Source organism: Schistocerca serialis, chromosome 2, assembly GCF_023864345.2.
Source record: "Schistocerca serialis cubense isolate TAMUIC-IGC-003099 chromosome 2, iqSchSeri2.2, whole genome shotgun sequence".
Lineage (NCBI taxonomy): Eukaryota > Metazoa > Arthropoda > Insecta > Orthoptera > Acrididae > Schistocerca > Schistocerca serialis.
Window position 1 is genome coordinate 783,142,380 of NC_064639.1, and position 15,131 is coordinate 783,157,510.

Here is a 15,131-nt window from a genome sequence, read left to right on the forward strand (position 1 = left end):
TTAGCCGTGCGGTCTAACGCACGGCTTTCCGGAGCGGGAAGGAGCGCCTGGTCCCCGACACGAATCCGCCCGGCGGACTTGTGTCGAGCTGCGGTGAGCCGGCCAGTCTGTGGATGGTTTTTAGGCGGTTTTCCATCTGCATCGGCGAATGCGGGCTGGTTCCCCTTCTTCCGCCTCAGCTACACTATGTCGGCGATTGCTGCGCAAACAAGTTCTCCAGGTACGCGTACACCACCATTACTCTACCACACAAACATAGGGGTTACACTCGTCTGGTGTGAAACGTTCCCTGGAGGGGGGAGGGGGGGGGGGGATCCACCGGGGCCGAACCGCACTGGATTCGGTGTGGGGCGGCGGAAGGGTGAAGTGGACTGCGATAGTCGTCATGGGGTTGCGGACCACTGCGGCGGGGACGGAGCCTCTCCTTCGGTTGTTGGTCCCCGGTCAACATACAATACAATATAAGTTATGGCAACTCAGACTAGTTCTATAAAAGCACGTTCAAATAAAATTTGAATATCAGCCCCGACATGCCTTCAATCAAAACATCACTTGATAAAATTGAACTTACGTTAATCCTGAGTACAAAATCAAATACGCAAGAACGGCGCAAATAATATTCGTAATTAACCAATGTGGTTTAAACCTGATAGATAGGAATCTGTGGCATAAACAATTTGAGCCAAGTTGGAACTGGTAAACGCTGTAAATAAAATCGGGGTTAACTTAAAAGAAACACGTCCAATCATTCCGATCATTATGGCTCTGTAATCCCGCTTTTCCTGTGAATTCTGTAGACGTAAAAAATAAAATTCCGAGACCATCTTCCCCTAAATTGGAGCGCCGTGCTTTTTGATAGAACAATGAATCACAGAGGCCCTTAAAATTGATACGCAATTTCGGCAAATGCTCGTAGTGTCCATGTCCCACATGATTCGCAGCACTTTTCCTCGTATGGCCATCCTAAATTTACGGGAGGGAAAGAAAGGAGAGCAAGCTCATGCGCGTAGCCGTTACGTCCGCGCGGTACACAGCGCACACGCCCCTTGGCGGGACGTGCGGAAGGCGTTTGCTAGCTACATAGGCAGAGACATGAAGATATTACGGTTTTTCGGTTTCATATCGAACTAGGGTAATGTTTCATTTGTGGCAGCTTTTAAACTCCTTCGAAATTGCTATTTTGTCTAAAACTGACATGGTGAGACCGTGGCTGTATACAATTGATGTAGGTTGATTCTTACAAGGAAGAAGATAGCAGCCAGCCACTGTTAATACTGCTATTTATTTAAGTAAATAGCGTCGTAACCGGTTTCGGACTGCCAAGTTCATCATCAGACGGCTGTGTGGTTTGTGTGTGTGTGCGTGTGTGTGTGTGTGTGTGTGTGTGTGTGTGTGTGTGTGTGTGTGTGTGTGTGTGTGGTGCTTTGCACAATATGGTGATGTGCAAACCATATAAGTGCTGCGAATATTTGAAAAATACAATCCTGCAACTTCGCAAGAAAATTGCGCGGAATTTTCGATGGCACCAACACACCAAGAATATTTCGCCACAGTGGAGGAATAAAAATCGAAAACTGACAATTATGTAAAGTGCTTCTTCTAAATCTTGTGAACAGCCGTCTGATATGACTTAAATAAATAGCAGTATTAATAGTGGCTGGCTGCTGTCTTCTTCTTTGTAAGAATCAACCCACATCATTCCAAACTATCTCGAAAAATTCTTATTTGGCGACCCGGGGTTGCAGGAATGTTTTTGCTTATATTATCGAATACTTTTACACTCGTCAGTTTTGGCTGTTAATTGTAGCAGATCCTGTAATGTTACTGTGCTAGCTGTTGGACAGCCGAGGATGCGTAGGTATGACGTCATACGGGGTATGTTAATGATCTGGAAACGCGCGCCATTTAGGGTAGCGATTGCGGCTCTGTTAGGGGCTAATTGCGCGAGATGCGTGGGAGGCGGCATCGTGAGCAGCAGCTCCACGTCGGCTGCAGGCGCGGACCCCTCTCCCCCCTCATTCCCACGGTGACAGCAGTGGGCAGGGGACAGCGGACAGCAGAGCCCTCCTGGTGCTGACGTGACGCGGCGCTGCGACCCTCGAACACGGCGGTCAGGGCCAGGCGGAGGAGCCGACGCTGCCCCTGCCACCCCGACACTTGACGGGCCCTCGACGGATGCCCGCTTGCCGGATCGATGCTGCCCAGCCCACCGCCTTCTGGTAAGGGCCCCACTCCATACACACTGCGAGATAATACACAGCCGCCGCCTCCAGCCGTCTGCCTCGCGAGAGGTGTCGAGGGGAAAGTGGACAACGTCGCTGCTCAAGTGTCGCCAGGCAGCGGAGCAGCAGCACGGTTAGTGGCGCGTGCTTTCTGGCAGCACACTATTTTCAATTGGGGGCAGATCTTCCATACCATGAAAGATATTAACGTCTTGTGAGGTTCGCTATCCCTAAGAAACAATAGCATACTCTGTTGTCAATTACACTTTTGTGCTAAACTTAAGGATGAAAGTAGGTTTAACATGATCTGTAACTATCAAGTAATGTAACTTACTTTATGATACGTCGTGGTATGGGAAAACTTAACGAAAACGTAAGGTAAGCAGAGCTCAAAGGCTGCAGGGAGTGACAGCGTAGACCCAAATGAGATTACAGTTTGACACACAATTTAATTTTATTAAACATTAAAAACACTTGTTCACTGGGACAGTAAAATTTTTTAAATTCCAGGCCTGAGGGGCCGCTGAACATTCACAACTGTAATGTCAGAAATACAACCTTAAGATTCAACGTAAGGAGATAATCACGGTCTGAAGGACCCAACACTTTTGATTAATTATTGACCAATACAATAAGTTACTGAAAGGAATGACTTTAATCATTCTGCCACAAGGGCCAGTCAAATATAACCACAAATGCTGTTTTGATAATGCTACAAGAATGCAAAACCAACTGTTAATTTACTTCGTCCAAAGGACCAGTAAAGACCAAAAGACAAATTCATATACCAAAGGTTTTTTTTTAATGAAACAAGCTAACACGATAAAATTAATAACCAAAAGGGGTAGTGACGTCGGAATTCGGTCTGAAGCGCCTGAATATCAGTAGTAATAAATATTTGAGAATGGTTGAAGTTAGTGAGTTAGAACTTAAAACCAGTCCGTGCCCCTCACCACTAGGAAAAATTTACAGTCAGCTGTGCTAGGACTAACTGCTTTAGCAATATGGCACAGACCAGCAGAACAACTAGAAACTTCAAAAACGTGGCGAATCCACCACATAGGGCATGACAGCAACTCTCTATAACACATAACATAAAAATTACTAAACATTCAAACACATGGTTCAAAATATAACGCCTATCTAGGCAGGAACTGTTAATGACGCCCACTGGCCTTCGTAAATCTTCAACTTAGTAAATGTCACGGCCAGTACTAAATAATAATACCACTCAACAAATTGTAAAATACAAAATCGTTATTGCACTTGGGTCAGAATAAAATTTCAACCACAGATAATATTTTAGGTTCAGTTATTAAGGCACAGAGAGTTAATACTCTTTTCTAGTGATAGTTACACTTGACAATATAACAGCAGATCATTGAATCGGGATTTCGGGCATGCCTGAGCCTACTAAAATTGCGAAACACCATGGCACACGACCTTAGAGCAAAACACAACCGACGACACAAGCAGAAATTGAGTGAAACACATCAAGTCAAGAAGTTCTCACCGTTAGCCCAGAAAGCAGACAAGCATTCGGCTACAAGTTGCAACCAGCACCAACTCTACATCTACATCTACATTTATACTCCACAAGCCACCCAACGGTGTGTGGCGGAGGGCACTTTACGTGCCACTGTCATTACCTCCCTTTCCTGTTCCAGTCGCGTATGGTTCGCGGGAAGAACGACTGTCTGAAAGCCTCCGTGCGCGCTCTAATCTCTCTAATTTTACATTCGTGATCTCCTCGGGAGGTATAAGTAGGGGGAAGCAATATATTCGATACCTCATCCAGAAACGCACCCTCTCGAAACCTGGCGAGCAAGCTACACCGCGATGCAGAGCGCCTCTCTTGCAGAGTCTGCCACTTGAGTTTGCTAAACATCTCCGTAACGCTATCACGCTTACCAAATAGCCCTGTAACGAAACGCGCCGCTCTTCTTTGGATCTTCTCTATCTCCTCCGTCAAACCTATCTGGTACGGATCCCACACTGATGAGCAATACTCAAGTATAGGTCGAACGAGTGTTTTGTAAGCCACCTCCTTTGTTGATGGACTACATTTTCTAAGCACTCTCCCAATGAATCTCAACCTGGTACCCGCCTTACCAACAATTAATTTTACATGATCATTCCACTTCAAATCGTTCCGCATGCATACCCCCAGATATTTTACAGAAGTAACTGCTACCAGTGTTTGTTCCGCTATCATATAATCATACAATAAAGGATCCTTCTTTCTATATATTCGCAATACATTACATTTGTCTGTGTTAAGGGTCAGTTGCCACTCCCTGCACCAAGTGCCTATCCGCTGCAGATCTTCCTGCATTTCGCTACAATTTTCTAATGCTGCAACTTTTCTGTATACTACAGCATCATCCGCGAAAAGCCGCATGGAACTTCCGACACTATCTACTAGGTCATTTATATATATTGTGAAAAGCAATGGTCCCATAACACTCCCCTATGGCACGCCAGAGGTTACTTTAACGTCTGTAGACGTCTCTCCATTGATAACAACATGCTGCGTTCTGTTTGCTAAAAACTCTTCAATCCAGCCACACAGCTGGTCTGATATTCCGTAGGCTCTTACTTTGTTTATCAGGCGACAGTGCGGAACTGTATCGAACGCCTTCCGGAAGTCAAGAAAAATAGCATCTACCTGGGAGCCTGTATCTAATATTTTCTGGGTCTCATGAACAAATAAAGCGAGTTGGGTTTCACACGATCGCTGTTTCCGGAATCCATGTTGATTCCTACATAGTAGATTCTGGGTTTCCAAAAACGACAGGGCAGTGTGATCTGGGAATCTAATTACCTTTTGCTGTTTTTAACTCATTAATTTTCAACGTTACATTTTGAGGTTAGATCATCGCTTATTGTCGTCTTTAACGTGAAACAAAGTACAAGAATGTAAAAAAGTATCGGATACGACACACATACAATATAGTGTTTGGAGAGCAATTACTTGCTTATGTCCGTTTAAATCCTACAATGTTCAATAAAGCTGATATAGTCTCTCGAATTATAGTATAACGATAGTTTACAAGCCATCCACAGAAAGTTGACATCCCATGGCGTGATGTCTGCGTAACTCCAAATGGGACTGGCTCCAAAACACGAGACAGTTGAAGGAACAGGAAAATGCGGTGTAAGCTGTGGGGGGAAGGGGGTGGGTTACTGGGGAAAAGATGAAGTGCGACAAGGGTAGGAAAGACTTTCTTCACAGAACTCTTTCACATGTATGGGGAGCGTTCTGCACCACAAGCACTGCTGCCCGAAGGAGAGCAGGTGGTTGACTATACTCGGTTATGGCAGCAAATGACAGTTACATTGTGTAACAGGCAGTAACAGGCAAGAAGAGATCTAAATCACTCGAGTTATGTCAATCGCCCCAGTTCCGCCATAGCAACGCTGACACGCCGCGTCAACAGTTTCCACGCCGAGCTTCCCTATCACACAGTCCGTCCAGAACGACTGCCGCCGTCCCGAGTACACACGCTCGTAGCAATCACGTGCGTTCACAGAAAGTTATACCACCTTTCCCGCAACATTGCGCTGCCACACAACCGGAAACTAAACTCCCAGTCTCACTCCGGCAGCAGCACTCGCTACTCTCGTCGTCAGCAGGTCTCTCCCCAGAACGCAGCACCCTCCGAAATTTAAAAGCAAACGGACGAATCGCGGCAGAGTAAGGCCAAGGTTCCGGAAGACGACACACACGGTTCACTTTGTGTTCTGCTTTACAGCAGATCTTATCATGGGGAAGCTTCGTCAGAGAGGTCCACAGCAGGAGCGTCTAGGGAAGTTATTCCAGTGGTGGATTCCCGTTGCCTTCCACTGGTGATGATGAAATGATAATGAGGACAACACGACACCCAGTCCCTGGGCGGAGAAAATCTCCGACCCAGCCGGGAATCGAACCTGGGCCCCTTGGCGTGACAGACCGCCGCGCTGACCTCTTAGCTATGGGGCGGACGTCAAGTAATGTAGCTGGATGACAATTGGACAATACATAGAAAGAACTGCTACAGTGTAGTACAGGAGGTAACTGAAGGAAATATGCAGTGGGACGAACAGAAATGACACTTTTACGCGAAGACAGTAGGTTCACTGACGTCTCAGCGATTCATGATGGGTCCCTGGAGATGACAAACGGCGGAGATAGTTCATAACATGATGTGTGATCACCACCTACAGCACTGCATGGTCTTCAGTGTGCTTCCACCCTGGCCACAAGGTTGGTATGAGGTTATTGTTCTACGGCGTTCCATTACTGAAGCAGCACGGTTGTCAGTTGCTGGACATTGGATGGTGCATGTGGACATGTTGCAATATACCTCCCCGGAGTATCCCATATGTGCTCGATGGAACGGGCAGACCAGTCCAGCAAGCCGGTGTGGCCGAGTGGTTCTGGGCGCTTCAGTCTGGAACCGCGCGACCGTTACGGTCGCAGGTTCGAATCCTGCCCCGGGCATGGATGTGTGTGATGTCCTTAGGTTAGTTAGGTTTAAGTAGTTCTAAGTTCTAGGGTGACTGATGACCTCAGATGTTAAGTCCCATAGTGCTCAGAGCCAATTTTTGAAGACCAGTCCACTCGCGGAATTTTCTTTCGTCCAAAGAGCTACCTCACCCGCGCTGTTCAATGTGGTCATTCACTGTCATCCATAAAAATGATGTCAGGCCAAATAATCCCCTGAAAAGACACACCTGTAGAACGAGTGCAGTGTCAGAATAACGTCGGCTGTCGATTGTACCGCATTCAGAAATTTGAAGGTCAGTACGGCCATGCAATATTATGCACCCCCACCCCCTCCAAAATACCTGGACCACCAAAACGATCATGTTCGACAATCTCCATGAGTGCAGTATGTTTTCCCCCCACTCGCCACATGAGAGCACGTCTTGAATCACAAAGGAGACCCAACTCCTCCTTGGTCCAGTTCCTACGATCTTGGACCGTCGCTAACGATGACGCCGAAGTGCGAGAGTCACCATAATACAACGTACTCATCTTCGGGCAGAGAGACCACACTGTACAGTCACCGCGCCACTGCAGAGTGGGAGACTGCTTGCTTTATAGTCCTTTTAAATGCGGCTGCAACCGCTGCCACTATTTGATTTAGATCTCTTCTTGCCTGTTACACAATGTAGCTGTCATTTGCTGCCATAACTGAGTATAGTCAACCACCTGCTCTCCTTCGGGCAGCAGTGCTTGTGGTGCAGAGCGCTCCCTATACATGTGAAAGAGTTCTGTGACGAAAGTCTTTCCTACCCTTGTCGCACTTCATCTTTTCCCCAGTACCCCACCCCCTTCCCCCCACAGCTTACACCGCATTTTCCTGTTCCTTCAACTGTCTCGTGTTTTGGAGCCAGTCCCACTTGGAGTTACGCAGACATCACGCCATGGGATGTCAACTTTCTGTGGATGGCTTGTAAACTATCGTTATACTATAATTCGAGAGACTATATCAGCTTTATTGAACATTGTAGGATTTAAACGGACATAAGCAAGCAATGGCTCTCCAAACACTATATTGTATGTGTGTCGTATCCGATACTTTTTTACATTCTTGTACTTTGTTTCACGTTAAAGACGACAATAAGCGATGATCTAACCTCAAAATGTAACGTTGAAAATTAATGAGTTAAAAACAGCAAAAGGTAATTAGATTCCCAGATCACACTGCCCTGTAACTGTGACTGACGAAGACCTAGAAGAAATACAGAAGCAATTGGTTGAATAAGTTATATGAAAGAGGAAAATAAACATGGCCAAGTGAAAAACTGTGTGAGACTCTAGATATGGGTTAAAAATCCGAAAGTAATCCTAATAGATGGAACACCCACCCAGGTAAATAATTTCAATGATACTTGGGCAAATTATCTCGCCTGATGGAAGATGCAAGTAACATTAATTTTTAGTCATATCAGAGAAGTATTTAAGAAGTAGGTAACCTTACTGACATCAAAATCGCTATGCAGTTTATGAAGACCTGAATGTGGAGTGTAGCAAGGTATTGTACAGGTAAGTGGACCATGACGACCTAAAATTGGAATCTTTTAAAGTGTGGCGCAGACGGCGAGCTCTGTGAACACTACGGATAGAAAGAGTGGCAAATAGAGAGGTTTTCAAAAAATGGATGAAAATAACATTTAGCAAGAAATAGAGAGACTATAGCTTCACTGAAGTTCTTCTTCACCACTTCAGCTGTTGTAAGAATATTATTGAGGGAAAAAAAAATATGCTGAATAACAGTTCATGAGGTTATAAAGCGTTAGGCAGCAGCATAATTTTTTTGTATGTAGTTACTCTTCTTTCTTTGTTTTAATTCTGCCAGACAAGCTCAGAAAAAGGTAGGATATCTCTCGGCTGGTGTGTCAGTCAGTATATCAACAAGGTGAACCGCCAGTGCAGCAGACCTCTGAATATAGTAGACAGAACCGCAAGCATTGCTGTGAATCAGGCACTATGAGATAACGCCATGTAACCTCACTGCGTGAGTACCACTACAAAATCGAATTTAAGCAGAATGAACCGAGCCCAGTGACGCAGACTCAAAGTATCCTAGACATGGATTACAGTCCATTACATAGCGAGGTTTTCAGAGCTCAGGAATCTGTGTATCTATCAAGTCTCCTGCCCAACTCTTGCACATCTGCTGTCATCTTGTGCGATCCATGATGAGTGTCCAGGGCCTTGTCTTCACTACAGCCAACAGCCTGGACCACAATCGGCAGTCTCCTTCTGAGTGTGCGACGAGCTGTCATCGAGAGCACTGAGATTAGCAGCCGCTATGGCCTTCCTCGCCCCGCCGCTGCCGTCGCCAGCACAGCACATGGCCATTGCACTGACCTGCAGGAGCGATTCATTATGATGCACCAATGTGGCGTCAACACTTCAGTGCGGCATGCGCTCTTGCACTTGCTCCCAGCAAACAACTGCAGTTCTAAAGGCACTTATAATTCTGTACTCTGTACACGACAAATAAATGTTGTTACAAACTATCTGAGAAACACAGCGTATGCGTGGAATTTATTTTCGAATTACAAAGCTTCTTTGTATAAAATGTTTGACGTAATATAATTTGAACATGAACGATGAGCTCGTTTGCTTCACTGACATCAGAGAGCCATATAGAAATGGGTGTGAGACAAGCATCTGACACTAAGATCCTCTTCTGCAACACGCAGCATCTGGCCTTCTGCTTCGTTTACGCTCATAGGCGGGAAGTGTACATATTTGAAGCTAAATGGTAAACTGTTAGGAATAAAGGAACTTACGCCCCCCCCCCCCCCCCCCATGAACCATGAATCTTGCCGTTGGTGGGGGGCTTGCGTGCCTCAACGATACAGATAGCCCTACCTTAGGTACAACCACAATGGAGGGGTATCCTGTTGAGAGGCCAGGCAAACGTGTGGTTCCTGAAAAGGGGCAGCAGCCTTTTCAGTAGTTACAGGGGCAACAGTCTGGATGATTGACTGATCTGGCTCTGTAACACTAACCAAAACGGCCTTGCTGTTTTGGTACTGCAAACGGCTGAAAGCAAGGGGAAACTACAGCCGTAATTTTTCCCGAGGGCATGCACCTTTACTGTATGATTAAATGATGATGACGTCCTCTAGGGTAAAATATTCCGGAGGTAAAATAGTCCCCCATTCGTATCTGCGGGCGGGGACTACTCAAGAGGACGTCGTTATCAGGAGAAAGAAAACTGGCGTTCTACGGATCGGAGCGTGGAAAGTCAGATCCCTTAATCGGGCAGGTAGGTTAGAAAATTTAAAAAGGGAAATGGATAGGTTAAAGGTAGATATAGTGGGAATTAGTGAAGTTCGGTGGCAGGAGGAACAAGACTTTTGGTCAGTGAATACAGGGTTATAAATACAAAATCAAATAGGGGTAATGCAGGAGTAGGTTTAATAATGAATAAAAAAATAGGAGTGCGGGTAAGCTACTACAAACAGCATAGTGAACGCATTATTGTGGCAAAGATAGACACGAAGCCCACGCCTACTACAGTAGTACAAGTTTATGTGCCAACTAGCTCTGCAGATGAGGAAGAAATTGATGAAATGTATGATGAGATAAAAGAAATTGTTCAGGTAGTGAAAATTTAATAGTTATGGGTGACTGGAATTCGGTAGTAGGAAAAGGGAGAAGGAAAAGTAGTAGGTGAATATGGATTGGGGGTAAGAAATGAAAGAGGAAGCCGCCTGGTAGAATTTTGCACATAGCATAACTTAATCATAGCTAACACTTGGTTGAAGAAGGTTGTATACATGATACTAAAAGGTTTCAGATAGATTATGTAATGGTAAGAGAGAGATTTAGGAACCAGATTTTAAATTGTAAGACATTTCCAGGGGCAGATGTGTTCTCTGACCACAATCTATGGTTATGGACTGTAGATTAAAACTGAAGAAACTGCAAAAAGGTGGGAATTTAAGGAGATGGGACCTGGATAAACTGAAAGAACCAGAGGTTGTACAGAGTTTCAGGGAGAGCATAAGGGAACAATTGACAGGAATGGGGGAAAGAAATACAGTAGAAGAAGAATGGGTAGCTTTGGGGAATGAAATAGTGAAGGCATCTGAGGATCAAGTAGGTAAAAAGACGAGGGCTAGTAGAAATCCTTGGGTAACAGAACAGATACTGAATTTAATTCATGAAAGGAGAAAATACATACATGCAGTAAGTGAAGCAGGCAGAAAGGAATACAAACGTGTCAAAAATGAGATCGACAGGAAGTGCAAAATTTCTAAGCAGGGATGGCTAGAGGAAAAATGTAAGGATGTAGAGGCTTACCTCACGAGGGGTAAGATAGATACTGCCTAGAGGAAAATTAAAGAAACCTTTGGAGAAAAGAGTACCACTTGCATGAATATCAAGAGCTCAGATGGAAACCCAGTTCTAAGCAAAGAAGGGAAAGCAGAAAGGTGGAAGGAGTATATAGAGGGTCTATACAGAGGCGATGTTCTTGAGGACAATATTACAGAAATGGAAGAGGATGTAGATGAAGATGAAATGGGAGACGTGATACTGCGTGAAGAGTTTGACAGACCACTGAAAGACCTAAGTCCCTAAGTGAAAACAAGTCCCCGGGAATAGACAACATTCCATTAGAACTAATGACAGCCATGGGAGAGCCAGGCCTAACAAAACTCTATCGTCTGGTGAGCAAGATGTATAAGACAGGCTAAATTCCCTCAGACTCCAAGAAGAGTATAATAATTCCAATCCCAAAGAAAGTAGGTGCTGAGAGATGTGAAAATTACCGAACTATCAGTTTAATAAGTCACAGCTGCAAAATACTAACGCGAATTATTTACAGACGAATGGAGAAACTGGTAGAAGCTGACCTCGGAGAAGATCAGTTCGGAACACGTGAGGCAATACTGACCCTACGACTTATCTTAGAAGAAAGATTAAGGAAAGGCAAACCTACGTTTCAAGCATTTGTAGACCTAGAGAAAGATTTTGACAATGTTGACTGCAACACTCTCTTTCAAATTCTGAAGATGGCAGGGGTAAAATGCAGGGAGCGAAAGGCTATTTACAATTTGTACAGAAAGCAGATGGCAGTTATAAGAGTCGAGGGACATGAAAGGGAATCAGTGGTTGGGCAGGGAGTGAGAGAGGTTGCAGACTCTCCCCGATGCTATTCAATCTGTATATTGAGCAAGCAGTAAAGGAAACGTAAGAAAAGTTCGGAGTAGGTATAAATATCCATGGAGAAGAAATAAAAACATTGAGGTTCGCCGATGACATTGTAATTCTGCCAGAGACAGCAAAGGAGTTGGAAGAACAGTTGAACGGAATGGACAGTGTCTTGAAAGGAGGTTATAAGATGAACATCAACAGAAGCAAAACGAGGATAATGGAATGTAGTCGAATTAAGTCCGGTGATGGTACGGGAATTAGATTAGGAAATGAGACACTTAAAGTAGTAAAGGAGTTTTGCTATTTGGAGAGCAAAATAACTGATGATGGTAGAAGTAGAGAGGATATGAAATGTAGACTGGCAATGGCAAGGAAAGCGTTTCTGAAGAAGAGAAATTTGTTGACATCGAGTATTGATTTCAGTGTCAGAAAGTCGTTTCTGAAAGTATTTGTATGAAGTATAGTCACATATGGAAGTGAAACATGGACGATAAATAGTTTGGACAAGAAGAGAATAGAAGCTTTCGAAATGTGGTGCTACAGAAAAATGCTGAAGATTAGTTGGGTAGATCACATAACTAATGAGGAGGTATTGAATAGAATTGGGGAGTGGAGGAGTTTGTGGCACAACTTGACGAGAAGAAGGGATCGGTTGGTAGGACATGTTATGAGGCATCAAGGGATCACCAATTTACTACTGGGGGGCAGCATGGACGGTAAAAATCGTCGAGGGAGACCAAGAGATGAATACACCAAGGAGATTCAGAAGGATGTAGGCTGCAGTAGGTACTGGGAGATGAAGAGGCTTGAACAGGATAGAGTAGCATGGATAGCTGCATCAAACCAGTCTCAGGACTGAAGACCACAACAACAACAACGGTATAAAAACCTAGTTGTCTGCAAATGTTCACTTTTATAACGTTAAACTCAAGAGAAATAACTTTAACGTTAATCCTCTGTGAGTGAAAGGCTCTTAGGAGTGAGATACACATGGCGCTCTCGATCAGAGTTACATCACGCCTCGTTTTTAGAAGGAGTTTTCTAAGAGTGAGTTAAAGCCTGATGTGAAAGATTGCAGGGCACTCTCACTTTTGATACGGTGTCATACTGCTTAATGTTCATAGGGAAGTTGATCTTCATTATTTGATTTCTACATTTGATACAATCTTACTTCATTCAAATGATGAAATGGTAGGTAGTAGTTAACGCTCTTGCTTGTGTGCTCTAGTGAAGGTGTAGCAGTAGGCTTTACTTGTGTTCAAGGGAAAAGTGTGCCTAGTCGAGTCAGTTGATAGCAGTAAAAGCGTATGGCGGCAGAGAGCTGAGGGGAGCTTTTTTCTGCAGGACAGACGGGCATACCCGGGTGAAAACGTTTGCCGACAGTCAGATCCCCCGGTCGCATTGTGCAGACACATTGGGTGGCGCTGATCGGTCGGCGGCTGTGTCCAGGTAGGCTGACTAGGACCGAGGAGTCTCTGCAGCTTTGACCGGAGCACTTTATGACCTGGTGGTCAGCAATAAAGCAGAGTATGGGCCCTTTTTAGGTAGAAAGTGGATGAGATGGCTCAGTGTTTTTGCGAATTCCGTGGGACAGGGCAGTGGCGCCCAGGCGTCCAGACTCTTCTACAAAACATCTTTGTGAAGGCACGAGGCAAACCGCTGCCAGGATCTAGGTCCTTGGCACTTCTGTGATGCAGTCATTTAGCGTCCTTGCCAAACAGGTCCACATTATGTTGGTTAAAAAGAAAAATATGGTTCATTAGTATGCTGTAGATACTTATTTCTCTGATTGTGTTGTTTATGTATTCATTTTTTTACAGTGTATTTGTGTCAGAGACTTCTGTGTCACTTCAGCCATTTTCACATTGTTGCCAATGGCTATGTCGTATTATTTTTGTGGTGTTAACTATTACACTTTCTTTGTACTTTAATTGTCTGTTGATTCTGGATCTAATGTTCTATTGCGCTTTTTTTCATCATTGTATTGTACTGTGTGTATCTTGTGTGTTAGATAATACGGTTGTCCATGTGTTGCACCGATAATTAAAGTTTGTTGTTGATAGAAAACTTGAATGATAACGAGAAGTAGGGCACAGAGAGATGCAGACTGGGAGCGGGAAAATAAAGCGTACGTTATGGAGGAAGAGTGCAATGAAACGGTGGAGGCACAGTTTGAACGTAGGGAGGCATTGCTGTTGAACGGTGTTAGCAACCATGATCCAGTGTCGTGCAGCAAGGAAATCAGGGAGACGAATGCGATATGGTTTATCTTTAGGGGACGGACAGTGTCAGCTCGTATGTGATAGAAGATGTGAGCGTACCACAACATATGGAAGCAGAGGTGATTATTCGAAATCTCAGTACTTTCCGTAACACTCTTTACGAATTACAGTACGCTTTCTGAGCAGAGAATATCAGGGAACACAAAAGAAACTTTGACAGATACGTCGCAGGCCCTATGTCGCGTCCATAACATAAAAATTATAACAATAGCAATGGAAATGGTTCAAATGGCTCTGCAGTGATGCAGAAACAACACTGCAGAAATCAGTCGATCAGAATACTGAGGAAAAAGAAGAGGCCTTCAATCTGGTGGCATTTTTAACGGGAATGGGGAAGAAAATTGAAGGACTAAAGAAAATGGAGGCTGGACTAAAAGGAGTGGAGGAGAAAATAATGCACTAAAAGGAATAGAGAACATTAATGAATTAAAAGGAACGGAAGGGAAGATTAATAGACTAAAACGAATGGTGGAGAAAATTAATGAGTTAGTACTAGATAATAACGAGACGAGAACAGATATCAAAATATCGGTGCTCAGGTGAATCAGGTGCGAGAGGAAGACAAGTCATGGGGAAATCAACTACAGGAAAACCTACGTAAAATAAACACCAAAGCAATGAAAACTGTAAAGTTTGCAAATAGTGCTAATAAGACGGCAGAGGATGCCAAGAGAGTAGCAACTTACGCAGATGAGTAGCGGCTGAAGCATCGAAAACGAGTAAAAGCTCACAACAGCAAGGACGAATTTGCAGTGATCAATTTGAACAAGAAGGTCGAAAGCGTGGAAACGCAGCAAAATGACGCGGAGCAGCGCATAGACACGAAAATACGTGAAGCTACGGATGTTCATGCGACAGCGGCTATGGACGTGAGTCTGAGTTGCGCAAATTAGGGACTGGTTCGGACGTGACAAATGCAACTCCAGTGAGCGAGACTGAAGAGGTACACACCATTCTCTC